At 41.7% G+C, this 13,143-nt stretch overlaps 1 protein-coding gene across 4 annotated transcripts in view; it reads right to left on the reverse strand.

The window, feature by feature from the left end:
* NXPH1 (neurexophilin 1) overlaps window positions 1–13,143 on the reverse strand; it is a 142,485-nt gene that overhangs the window by 125,991 nt on the left and 3,351 nt on the right. The window lies entirely within an intron of this gene.

Below are 13,143 nucleotides of genomic sequence, written 5' to 3' on the forward strand. Positions count from 1 at the left end.
GAATTTCTTACACATGATAGTAAAGCCTTTTTCTGATATAGAGCTCTCAAAATCTGAAGAGTTTCGATTATGAGGGAACTTAAACGCGTAAGGTCAAAGAGCAAGAAAGAGAGATTTAATAACACAAATGTCTCAGAATTTACCTACAGTGAGATCCTGATTCCAGATTAAAAGAGTCCCTGACTATATTAAACCAAGCAGAATAAAATGAACAAGCAAAATCAAGAAAATTCCACAGATTATTCCACCAGGCAGTGGTTAAAGCAATTACCTCAAATTGTGAGGATTGGGTTCACATTTCCTCAAGAAGTAAAGAAATTGAATCTCTTAAATCCCTAACGGAAGCTTCAGTCACTGGGCTGATGAGAAAAATATGAACAAGAGACAGAGAAAATGGAGAGTGAAAAAGTGCTGTGACCCTATCAAATCTTTTGTAAGTCTAGGGTGTTACACACCCAGCTAGAACTGCTTCCTGATGGTCAGCATTCCCTTTTTTGGTTTTTTGGGTTGTTTTTTTGTTGTTGTTTGGGGTTTTTTTTTGGTTTGTTGGTTTGGTGGTTTTTGTTTTTTTCTTTTTGGTTGCTTGGTTGCTTGGTTTGTTGCTTGGTTGTTTTTTTGTTTTGTTTTCATGTTCCTAGGTGAGTCAACAGAATGAATACTAGAGAAGTTATGGTATTTTAGGCTGAAGTGACGGCATTTAAGTTGAAAAGAAGTCTAACTATCATATCTGACACTAATTCTGTTGTGATAGCTGAATGTGAGGTGCAGGCATTTATTTGTGAACAAAGCTTTGCTGTTGTTTAGTTTCTTACAACTGACTAATAGGATGCTTGAAAGTGTGAATGCAGCTGACAGCTGAGCCCAGGATGGTCAGGTCTGACATATCAGCCATGGAAAAGGTACTGTTCAGTGAGGACATGCACACTGAAAAACATCCAAAGAATATGTTCAGACTGTCATGAGACAGAGCTTGAGTACATGGTTGATGTGAATTAATTATGGAGTAATATGAAGTAATTAAACAATTAAAGCTAGAAGTTGTGATACAAGAGATGAAAAAGAATATTGCATGTAAGAGTAACTTTCTGCACAGTCATTTTGTTGGACATTTGCAATGTGTTTTTGCTGTGATCAATGGCAGTAAAATTGTAGGAGAAAAAAAATCCCTAGATGAGGATTTCAACCTTGAACCGAGCCTGTGACTGAACTCAGAGTTTCAGGTTTGCGGGTAACACTGACTCAGACACCAACAATGCAAGATGTAAATGATTCTTAAGTAGTCAAGAATGAAAAAGAAGTCCAGGCTCAGAGATGGAGACAGACTCTTGTAAAAACAGACATCAAAGCTAAGCAATTGGGAGAGGATGAATCTTTATTCAGATTCTGAGTTTTCTGAGATTTTGTTGTGATTTCTAAGAAGGAATTTGTGTTGGGATTGCCTTTTGATTACTGTACTTGTGTCTATGCAACTACAGTGACTCATTCATGTTTTAGAACCAACAGTATTCCATTAAAGACTAACCTCCTGTTTCTTCAGGCATGAGAGATAATAATATGCGTTCCCTACCATTCCCAGTGAGTCTTCTAGCAAAAGTAGAGGTAACCATAACAAAATTGCTTAGGTATTAAATAGGTCAAATCACGTGCTTTTTAAAAATTATAGCTCCCATATCATGTTTACTTATCATGAAAACAGAAAAAAGATCATAGCATCAAGTATATTTTGTAACCATTGGAGGTCACTTTTATGCTGATATTTCTGCTAAGAATTCTCTGCCTAAGCAGTGATACATTTAACATCCATAAGTAACTTGAAATTACTTCCATTGTCAAAGAGAAGTGTCTCAATTAAAAAAAAAAAAAAATAGTTGAGTCCATTTTCTGTCCGGCTATCTTTATGACAGCTTCTGTTTCCTAAATACATACTCAGAAGGCATTGGAAACTAGGATAAATTCATCAATGCAATTTCAGTTGTGTAGATTTTTCCATCCCCACTGGGCATATTTATTGGAATCTTACTGTAGCTGGTCACATTATTAATAGCAAGCAATTTATTTGATTAATTTACCCTATAGTTCTGTTCATTAAAAATCCTCTCCCATTTTGATTTCTGCTTCTTTTATTCATAAGCATTCAGTGAATGTTTTCAGCATATTTTATTCTGGAGGTTGTTTGGAAGCTCTTTGCTTCATCTAATCAAAATGATTATTTCTTTACTAGAGATGCTGTGACTTGAAATCTTCAGTCAGTATTGTCTCTGTTCCCCTATTGACTTTGCCACTGTAAGTGCAGTATCCGGAACACTTCTGACATGAACAGTGAACATCTAGTGCCATATTTGAAGCACTGACTTACCAAGGGATGCACAAATCCATAGGAAAACAATCTTTCTCTAAACAGTCATCAGACAAAACAAGTTTACACAGGGGTATGTTGAAAAATTAATAAAAAAATGTGAGAATACAGGAAAATTGAAATCTTTGGAGAAGCAAGAACTTTTATAGATGGATCCTCACACTATTATCCCAACTCATTTCAAGCCACTCCCCTGTTGTCCTGTAATATATTTTCCCAACACAGAATGATCCATCATTCAATCCAACCACCGATTGATCAGCTCCAGCTAAATCAAGGCAATAAAGGACCCATAGGAGTTGTAAGTAGCCTATGAAATGAGAATTATAGGATGTATGAGCAATGAGTTTTCTGGTTTTATAAACGTTATTAGTATAAATCCACTAGAATTAGTTTCACCTAAACATGTTGAAGAGAGAATTATTCCAAACATCTCTAAAGTCTTTGAGAACCTAACAAAAAGACAGGTCACAAAAAATCAGTCATGCAAGGTGGATTTTGCTCAAAGAGGGCTAAGTAGAAATACCATCTTAGACTCCATCTAATTTACCCATTAATGCACAAAGCTGAGGTAAAAAAACCTCCCATAGGAGCTCCCTAGAACCACCACATTCCCACAAATTAACAACTGTTCTTGATGAATACATAAGCATATATGCCTCTCATTACATGAAACGTTTTATAGGTCAAGAGGTTAAAAACTTTCAGTCAGCAATGGAAATGTAGGTACAAATTTAGGGAATGTAAAATACCTGAGCAAAATTGAGTCAGGGACCTGCCCAGGGAGATGGATTTTAGCCTGAATCAAGAGGCTAACGAAGTCACAGCTCCACCTGTTGAGCTAAAGCAAATCATCCACCTGTAGCAGCTGGCAGCACAGGTTTGTTTTTGTGCCAGGCATAGATGACTAACACTGTGCTGCTTGGATAAAGTAAAACATCAAAGTTTAGGGACAAACCATGCAGTCATTACTCTGGGTGAAGGAGTACTGTAGCCATGGAGCCATTCTGCCAGAGAACAAAAGGACTTGGATCTACAGGAAGGATCTCATGGCAGACCAAAGACAGGGTGATATTCTTCTGGGTAAATTTACTAAAGAATAAAACAGTGACAGAAACAATGCTAGAAATAAAAGTCTATAGAGCCTGCTCAGCTCTTTTTGACTTCACAGAAGACTAAGTTGCTCAGACCAGAGGCTATGAATAGCCATACATGCATATTCTTTCATGTTCATTAGAAATGCTTACTACTTCTTTCCTGTGTTACCTATGAATAGCCAGTTCATACAAAGCAAATCAAGCTAAAATGTAGTGAAATATCATTTCCAACAACCTTATAAAAATGGAAATATTTATCAAGCTAAAGACCCCATTTTACAGCCAAAGAAATCAATGAAAAAGTTCTCACGAGCCTAAGTGGTCTTGAATCAACATGCAAGTTTCTTGTGGAAGAATAAATAAGGCTATATTTTTTGCTTTACATGGTCATTGTTCCCGAACATTTTTCTTCTGAAAGGAAAAAAAGAATCTGCAGTGGTCTGCAAAAATGTACATCAATAATGCAGTTAGACTTCAACTTTAGACCACAAATATAGTATTGGAAAAAGGCCACACATGGCTTTCCGAGATATGCCACCATTTGCATCTCTTTGTAATTCTAAACAGTAGTAAGGGTGGTGTCTGAATGCTTCAAAAACACATTTACAGAAAAAAAAAAAGACACATGAATTACCTATTTGAGAACCACAACTTTAGTTTAATTTCATAGATAAAGGTATTTTTGTAGACTGCTTCTTCAGAAGCTGGAGCAGTAGTCAGAATGAGTCACAAATCATGACTCAAAAAATTCAAACTTAATCAAAAAAATATAATTATTATCCCATAATTATAGGATTTTTAATAATTTAATTCATTATTATCCAATAACAATAAACAATATTTTTAGGATAAAGGATAGTAAAAAGTGTATGCTTGGTTAAATACAAATACTGTAATAGATTCTACGTAGTCTAGAGGTAAATTCAGCAGATTGTTGCCAAAAATATTACTCAATAATATTTTTGAAGACGTGGATGTGTTATCTTTTCCACCATGGAAGAAGAAAATTTTATATCCCAAAAAAAGAAATGCAAAAGCCATACTGGATTCACTTTCTCCTAGCTCAGTAAAGCACTGAAGCATACGTGAGCAAGTGTCCTGTCTTCAGTTGAGCTTGTGTTTTGCTTCTAAAAAGTAGTCGCAAGCTACTGACTTTTACTCTGAAGTGTCTGCTACAACACCACAATTTCAGAATATTCTATAAATTGTGGAGAACAAAAACAGCACCTCCTCTAATGTACTTAGTCACACATTTCCATATTCATTTGGACTGCATTACACTGGAAGACTGAACCATATCATTACAATCTGCTAATCCACACAATAACTTTTCCAAGACTCACACTCTGCTCTACCTAGCAAATATTCAGTGCATTTAAGATGCAAACACAAGCTGTATTCCAATATATTTATAATTCTGTGGGATAGTACCTTATAGCAATGACTTGTGCTAGCGGAGAGAGCAGAGCTGCTCACAGAGGAAGGAGACACACAGCAAGAGGTCCCACTGAGTCAGCAGACAGAAGCTAAAGATATAGAAGATGACTCACACAGACCACAGTCTTATGAAGGACCAGACAATGTCGTTTCTTATCCACTCCAAGTGACCACTCACAGACGTGATTCCACTGAAGGTATCGATGCACTACCCTCTGTTTGCAACAAGTACTACACTGCCACCTGCTACAAGCAAGTCAGCTAAGCAAATATGATGGTTTGTGGAAGCAGGGAGAAGAAACACGTGGGAATATAATATGTGGACATTGTTAAGGTAATATCCATTGCAGACGAAAGCAGCAGGATGGAGCGCATCTTTTTTAATGGTGAAGGCTTTCATGTACTATTTATTATGCACATCTTTTCTGTCACATCTCTGTAGTCTTTCTTATTTTCCTGATCCTTAAAGACCTGTTCGCTCAGTAATTGTCCTCCACAGAGCTACCGTATTATTGCTGTTTTACCTATCAATATTGCTCACAAAATCTTCTCAAGATGCAAGCATTCCCCAAATAAACATTAAGAAAAATCTCTGTATGCAATACAGAGTAGTTGCAGTAAGTGACAACAGAAATTACTCTAAATTAGAGTCAAATTACAAACTCACATTCTGATTTTAAGCACACCAATATTTTACAATACTGCTATGGACAGTGCAACAAGTATGAGGACACAATTTTAACATTATTCTATTTTAACTCTATCTCTTCTTTTGCAAGACCTCAAATGCAATGGATGAGATTGTAAATATAAAAAGCAGTCCATTAATTTTATATAAGCAGTTTTATACACCTATGGCCTATGACAACATTTCTTGACAAAATAGCCTAGCAGAAGGACTGTTTTTATAAAGTTCAATCAAAAATAGCTTATAAAAATGACTGTGCAGATAAATATTATGGTACAGGTGGTCTGAACTACCCATAACAGAAGTTCCATTAGCTAAAATTTTTTAAGAGCTGCCAATTACACTTTCAATTTGAAGTGGTTTCTGAATAGTGACAAGCAATTCTCAGAAATAGAAATGGTCTACTTAATCTTCAATATAAACAGAATCTGTCCTTCTCACACAAGAATACAAACCATCGATTTACAGGGAATCCTGTCTTGTATTACACTGCAGGATCAAGGCATAGGATCTGCTGCAGAGGAGTCTTTGCTTTTCCATAGTGTTCTTAATTTATGGCCAGAATGTTTCTCCTTTTCTATTTTCAATTTTACCCAGTAGCTCACATGCTCCTCTAAAACAAGTGCAGGAAATATTGTGCCAGCTGAAAGTTAACTCACACATAATGCAAGGCTGACATAGGGCAGGGGAAGGGGAAAGAGGATCATAAAACACACTGGTCACTAATCATCAGTAATTTTACTTCTGTTACTTCAAAGCATGTTCCAACTAGGAAGGTAAGTAGCATCTTTGGTTTTTCAGCTGAGGATAATGTACTGGTTAGATTTAAGTGACTCTATACTTCTCTTTCTAAATAAATATTAAAATTTTATTAATGTACCATATATTAATATAAGATTAATAATTAATATTTTTATATAGTACATATTATAATTTAATTCCATGCCTTTCCAGAAACTAAGGTTATTAGATCACTTTTTTCCTAGTATTATTTTGGCTGTCAGCTCTGCTTCTAAAAGGAGTCTGCTGCTATCACCAGATTTTAACTAAATATACAAAGGAACAACATAGACATATTTTACTTATCAGTTTTTCAAAAGTCCAGCAAAAAAAAGAGCATTCACAAGTGCTCTTGTGCACACAATAATCAGGTTACACACACAAAGAAACAACCAGGCTCTTTGTTCTTTTGGGTTTTGTGTCAAGTCTGAGTTAGAAGATGAAGTTGGAGGAAAATAGGGCACTAATATCATAATCATTTGGTAGGCCTAATTTCTCCCCTTTCAACAACCTGCAGATTTGGAAAGAGCAGACTATCTTTCCATATGCTGGTCAACCTGTCATCAAAGTGATCAAACAGATTGACAGGAAAGGTGATAACCCAGAGGCACTGGCAAAACTAACTAGTGAATGGACAGGACAGAGACGAACTAGTGGACAAATCTTTTTTGAGCAGATGCAGGGGGCAAGGAAGAAAATATTACTAAACCTCTCCTTGGAGAGAAAAAGACAAGGCGGGAGAGATGGCGCAGTGTGCAAGGCAGACGAACGTCCCGGAGACATTTGTCACTAGCTGGATGGTGAGACTTTGACATTAATGAGGGTGGTATTTGGAAGATAAAAGCAGTATCTCTGCAGCAGACAATGCAGTTTTGAGCCACCACACACAGGGATAAGTTGTAATCAAAAGGCACTGGAGAATGTTCACATCTAGCAAAAGCATCACGATCACTACCGATATTCATGGGAGAATATGGATCAGGACTAAATGGCTTATGGTTTTGTCTGGAAGGCTGGTGGAGATTGTGGGTTATTTTACCTCTCAGTCAAGTCAATTCCTATCACATTCCTTTATTGAAGGACTCTTCATCAGTCATTCACTTACACCTGCCTTGCCAAAAGTCACTGTTTCATTGACAAGTGCTTTTCAGGCAGCAGAGCTGTAGACGACAGCTCTGTCGATAGTGAGTGGGGATTTACAGGGGTGGAGGTGCTTGCCTGCGATTATCTTCTGAAAACAAGGAGAGAGCTGGGAGATACCCTGAGCACTCTCTGCCAGGACACAGGCAAGTGAAGGCAGCAAGATCTGGCTGCCCCTCGCAGATGCCTCAGAGAGCCACGACCCCAAAAATGACATCAACTGTGTCTGAGAGACGCTCCTGACCCGACCCATGGGATAGAAAGTGTCATTGTTAATTAATAACTCCCTGTTCTCATGTCTCAGTGTCAGCCCTGTCTCAGAGCTCATTTTTTACTCCAATGCTCTTGGATATGTCTGGTCTCTCTCCAAAAGAAGACGATGCCGTGGTCCTGGGATGAAATGAGACAAACCTGAGCATCTCAGAGCAGCTTTCCTATCCCTAGATTCATTCTACCATCCCAGTTCCACTCCATGCTCGTGTATTGTCCCTCTGACCAGTTTTCCCTCACAAAATAAAGCTACTATTTCGCCATTGAGAGAAAGCCAGTCAGCAGCAAGAGTAAATAAATACATCGATCTGCTGGTCCACCTGTCTACTTCTTCCTTCAGGAAAACTGACGCAGAGCGCCAAGCCCCAAGTCCAGAGCGTGCTGCGGGTAAGGTCTAAGCAGCAGCAGCCCGAAACTTTGACTAGCCCGGGACGGGCCGCCTGTGAACGAGCAGTCGGCGGCGCGGGCCGGGGCCGGGCGCTGTCCGCGGTGCTGCCCCGCCCCGGGCGCTCTCCAGGGTGCTGCTGCACGGCGCTGCCGCCCCGGACAATGGTCAGCGCCAGCCCCGGCCCGGCGCGGGGTGGGACACTCAAAGCCAGCCCACTCTCGGCCCGATTGCCAGAGCTTTCCCTCTCTCCCCGCTCTCAGTGCTTGCACGCGCCGTCCGCGGCTCGAAACACTCAGCATCTCCGACGGGGTTGGGGGTGGGGGTGGGGGGGGGAGGGACGAACACACTTTAAAAAAAAAAATAATCAATCAATAAATAACACGTAGACCAATCGTGCACTGAAGAAAGTTTTAGACGCGGATCCAGCAACGAACAGGAAATTAGGAAGCCAGACTAACCCGATATGTGTTAAGGACAAGCTCTTTCTGCTTCCTCACTAATGCTTCATGCAAGGAGTGCAGCCCCACATGTGAAAGTAACCATGTCCCCGTCCTGCTGCAGTTTCGAGAACCTCCCTGTTGTCCTTCAATACCGTCTCTCTGCTTTGATACAAAAATTGAGAGTATTGGGAAGCGATAGATGAAATCTGACTGCATCAATCACAAGCAAGCCCAGCAAGACGGATTATGGGAAAAGAAGCTGTATTCCTGAGTAACGACTGGCGTCACAGTAGTTAATATAGAACAGAAAAGCCTCTCGAAAAGTCAATTCTTATGTAGATGAGGTGACATAAGAGCTTTTCTCTCCCTTCGAGGGCTTAGTGAATTCCTAATTTGCCCATAGAAGCCCCTAGAGGAATGAGAAAGAAAGGGCGGGAATATTGGGATTGCTAGTCATAACAAATATCACCGTGATCTGGATTGTTGCCTAGAAATACACTGAAAATGAGGGGATCCAATGCCATTGTCTCAGCCGAGCTATTTGTCTTGACCTTCGGCTTTGTCCATCCAGGCTGAACAAACTTCGTGCAATGAGCGTCGCCCCCGCTGTCTCCCAGTCACACAACTTTGATCTCTCTGGGTCACGGAAAGGGAAAGAGGATGGGAGGAATTTTCCCCTCCGAAAGAGGGGCACTCGCAGAAGTTTAAACAGCCAGAAAAACGTAGGGTTCAGCAACAAACTGAGAAATGTGCTGTCCTGTGAAGAGAGAGTAGTTTTCACAGCATTGAGAACCCGCCAATATATATCATATCAATAAAAAGGAGCTCTTCGAAAGCTTGCATAGTAATTGAGATTGGAGATCTTTTTTGATATGGGTTGGCATTTCCTCATATCAATCTGACAGAGCCAACTCAGGAAATTGCTGGTAATATTCATCTGGGGAGCACTTTCATTAAACGTAATTCATTCGACTTTCACAATAAATTGAGTGACATCCTTACAGCAGAACCTTTTTATCCCTGATGAAGTGCTTGCCAGCCTTTGGTTTTCCACTTTATTGTCACATTCCTTAAAGCAGAATCGTCAACATGTCAATCTGCTGCATGAAAAAAATGCTAAAGCTGTATTTACAAAGCACCCAGGAGGTGGTTTAATGCTGACTTACAAGAAGAGCGAGCTGGGTGTTAAACTATCTGCTAAATCACAGCAAAACTTCATCCAAACCCAGTCAGAACAGAAGCCAATCCTAGGGAGGGAAGGATGGCTCATACATTCATTTTCTCCAAGTGCTGGCTATTCCGAGCAATTGGTTTCGTAACCTGCTTCACCGCACCTTCCAAGACGATTAGGAAATTGGCTTTTTGTTAATTAAAATGGCGCTTTAGAGATGCAGGGAAATATTAAAGAGGTTAAAATGGGTACCTCTAGGTACCGTACCAACGTGGAAGATTTGGCTAGTCGAAAAGAGGCAGGGATATTGGATTATATTCAGGTGCCTCCCTAAAAGGTGAAATCTGTTCCAGATTGCTTTCTCCAGCGATGTACTAAATTAAAATAGTGTGTACTAAGCATCAGGTAAAACAAATTTCAGTGCGGGGGAACCCCTTTTTAAACTAGCACAGGTCCCTGGTGGTTAGGAAGTAAGGAAGCCTGGGAAAGAATACACTATCCTCCGCTTGAAAAAAAAAATTCAAGAGCGCAGATAAGTTTGTTTCACCTACACAAGATCGGGGTCCCGTTGTTATTCCCGTGCCTTACCTTTTCCCTTACACCACCGCTACAGCGTCTCTCAAACTCCTTTAGAAAGAGGGAGCAGGAGCATCTCAAGGCTACGCAAACTCCCTCGCACAAAAAGCCACTGCTGTCCCTGCTCGCCAAGCGCTCTCCCCCGCCCTCCCTGCCTTCGACGTCAATTTGAAAATTGAAAGAAATCGCTTATTTGGGGAGAAAAAAGCAATACCCGAATGCATTCAGCACCAAATGCCTCTGAGAAAATACTGTGGGTAGTGATTACGATAGGACAATGCCTTCTCTCTCTTTTGTTTTCTGCCTATAGAGGTGTGGGTTTGTTTGTTGGGTTTTTTTCTTCCATGGTAAAGTAGGACACAATCAGCAATAATCTTAAAAAAGAAAGAAGAAAAAAAAAATCAATTTATCTTCGCCGGCACGTGATATTTCCTCACGTTCACCACGGCTTTCATTAACCGGGGTGAAATGACCGCAAACAGTGCGACACACAGCGAAATTAAATGTACACAAACTCTGGAGCCGCTGACCCCCTGTTTACCCCCTCAGCAAATACTGTACCAAGTGTGCCACCGCTGAGGACAATTTTAAACCTCTATTATTCGCAACAATTTTGCAGGAAAGCTCCTCTCGGCTGTCAGAAGGCCTCCGAGCTACAGTGACGGCGTGAAACAGACCTTAAAATCCCAGCCCGGCACAGGGAGAAGGTTAGCAGGCTGTTTCCAAAGCCCCTCGGCCAAAGCCATCGCCCTGTTTAACAAGGTGCCCCTTGAGCCCCGTAGTTCTACTCCTGTGGCAAAGCGCCGCGCAGGGAAGCTCCCCCCGCGATACAGCCTTCGTCGCGGGCTGAAAAATCACCCCTCCTTTTGCTCCTGCGCTGCTTAAGTTTTGCAGAGTTGAAGCGCTCTGCTACCCGGCTCCTGTGCGTATCCTAATTAACAAACCCACCGCTGAATAAACACTTCGCTGGGAGAAGACAAGCCGAGCGGGAGGATGAGGGGGGGAGGGATCCTTAGCCTAGCAGCATGCCACGCAAAATTCCGACTGCTTTTAGTTCCGTACCCGCTACTCCGGGTGAGGAGCACCTAAGTCATGAGCCGAAGTCTCTTCGAGCCCGGATGATCCCAGCAAAAGAGGCTCATGTTACCACTCCGTGCTTGTGCGGTGCGGGAAGGTCTCCCCGGAGCGGGCGGGGGAGTAAAGCCTGTGACCGTGACGGGAGGGGAAATCCTGCCGTGTGCGAGCCCTTTGCCGCCCGGCGCCCGCGATTGCCGGGGGTGCGCAGGGCCCGGGGACGGCCGGGCCGGGGCAGGACGGGCTGGGGAGGGCGCCCGTCGCCGCCGGGAGCTGGCTGCCACAGCCCGCCGGGCCCCGCCGCACGGAGCGCCTCCGCAGCTGCCGGCACGGAAACGATCTGCCTCTTCCTCCGAGGCCCTGCTTGACCTGTCCCTCTGAGAAACAATACTCAGGATCCTTGCTGTCCTTCCTAAAAGCCCACGTGTTCTGTAGTCGCTTCTACAGCATGCTGCTTCCACATTTGGTGGGGGGGGGAGAGGGAGGGAGAAGAAGAGATGAAAAGAAACAGCCTGGCCTTTTATTGTCGTGTGGTGTCAGACTGAAAGTTCACTGGCAACTAGGCAGGAGGTACAACGAGAAGGTTTCCGTTAAGGGAATGGTGTAAAATCCCGGCGTCCTTATAAACAGAACCCAGTTCCATAAGACTCTGCGATCTCCGGGTGTTATTTCGGTTATTTCTTTATTCTTTACGTGCTTCCTTACTGACAATTCTGAGCTCAGCACAGCACTGTTAGTTAAGGAAACATTATCCATTAGAATCAGACTAAGATGCTTTTGAAAGAACAGAGGTGATATGGAGTGTCGTGGTAAGTAAGACCGAGTGCAGGTGTTTGAACACTTTCTGCAGCTTTCTAAAAGTAGAGAAAGAAAACAACTGCAAGACTTTAAAGGTTAACTCCCAATTTTGCCAAACAAGTACTCAGTTCCCCGTTTAGGCCAAAGGAAATGCACTTCCACTGCAAATCAAATATAACATTTTCAATACACTGCACAGCTCAAAACAAGGAGAAAATGCACACCTCACAATGCACAACTAATGTTCTTTTCAATAAACATAATATGGTGAACCATCTCTACCCCAGCAAAATTCCTACTCATTCAGATCGGCCATGACCTCTATAAATTTCAGGCAATAAGGCTGGATAGCATATGGCTCTATTAAAAAGGGAAGAAAAGCAGAAACACTATTTTTTTTCCCCTTAATATTCCATTACGAAGAGGTTTAGCGGGGCGAGGGGGGGGGGGGTGAACAAAAAAAGGAAAAAGAGCAACGGTTTGCTGAGTGAAGAGGAATTACAAGGCAGACAGTGTCTGTAAATGAGTGACTTCGAGGCAGCCCAGCCTCGCCGCAGCTGTTCACTCTCCATGAACACCTCCTAGTTCAGGCGAAGGGGTAACAGGCTATTTTCCCTCTCACCTATATTATTAGCCCCTCTCAAAAAGGGTTGGGTTTTTTTTAACAAACTCGATAGGAAGCTGTTTGTGCTGCCATTTCATTTACCCTTCCTAACAGTTTGAGCACTGAAAATTTAATTCCTAATTGAAACTGCTTTTGTCCACGCGGAGCGACGTGCACATACGGATAGGCACAACAAAGTGCTGCACCTTGCTGCTTTGTGGCACCGCATTAAAGCTTTAATCAAAACTTCATGCTTCAGTGCTAATAAACTGTTTATTATCATGCGACGGCCTAATGCAAACTTTCAGAGTCACTCCTGAAATA

Source organism: Corvus cornix, chromosome 2, assembly GCF_000738735.6.
Source record: "Corvus cornix cornix isolate S_Up_H32 chromosome 2, ASM73873v5, whole genome shotgun sequence".
NCBI classification, from domain to species: domain Eukaryota; kingdom Metazoa; phylum Chordata; class Aves; order Passeriformes; family Corvidae; genus Corvus; species Corvus cornix.